This window comes from Cetorhinus maximus, chromosome 25 (genome assembly GCF_964194155.1).
Source record: "Cetorhinus maximus chromosome 25, sCetMax3.hap1.1, whole genome shotgun sequence".
NCBI classification, from domain to species: Eukaryota; Metazoa; Chordata; class Chondrichthyes; order Lamniformes; family Cetorhinidae; genus Cetorhinus; species Cetorhinus maximus.
Window position 1 is genome coordinate 7,242,333 of NC_135903.1, and position 771 is coordinate 7,243,103.

At 45.7% G+C, this 771-nt stretch overlaps 1 non-coding gene across 1 annotated transcript; it reads left to right on the forward strand.

The window, feature by feature from the left end:
* The first annotated feature begins 260 nt into the window (after positions 1–260).
* Positions 261–334, forward strand: trnac-gca (transfer RNA cysteine (anticodon GCA)). The gene has a single exon. It is a non-coding gene; the product is annotated as a tRNA-Cys (tRNA).
* Positions 335–771: the final 437 nt, after the last annotated feature.

A 771-nucleotide genomic window follows, 5' to 3' on the forward strand; every position in this document is an offset into this window, starting at 1 on the left:
AAACCCATGAACTCCCTCTGAAACAGTCCTGTGGATGTACCTACACCACATGCACTGCAGAGATTCAAGAAGGCAGCTCAGCACCACCTTCTCATGGACAATTAGGGATGGGCAATCAAAATGCTGGTCTAGCCAGCGGTGGCCTCGTCCCGTGAAAGAATATACAAACTAGGCCTTGCCCTGTAAATGATTTCCTGATAAGCACCTATTGAATTGTCTCTCAATGTCTACACGAGAAGTGCTTCACCACTGAAGGCTGAGGGGGTATAGCTCAGTGGTAGAGCATTTGACTGCAGATCTAAGAGGTCCCTGGTTCAAATCCAGGTTGCTCCCTCCTAGAATTGCCCTTAGTGCAAGTTGTGTGCTCTCCTTTCTGCCTAAGGTGTATAGCAACACCAAGGTGTGCCATAGGTGAAAGCAATCCAATTCATCCTGCACCTTTTTGGCTCCTATGCAAAGTTAACCAATTCACCTTTGATATTTTATCCTCTTTGCCCTGCAAAACATTCCTCTATCAGTGTGTATCCATTTCTCCTGAACTCATTCCTGGATCTTTTCAGCGGCCGGAGCTTGTCACTGGGTGTAGCTCAGTGACTGCAATTCAACAGGATTTCTGCTTGATATGCAGATACCCCCTTATAAAATCAGCTTCTAGGTCAAATCATATGCATTCATTGGTCCAAAAACAATAGAACCAATTAGCAGGTGACGATAATCCAATCGCTCTGGCTCTGTGGTGGAGGTAACCAAATTCTATCAGAGCCCTGATTC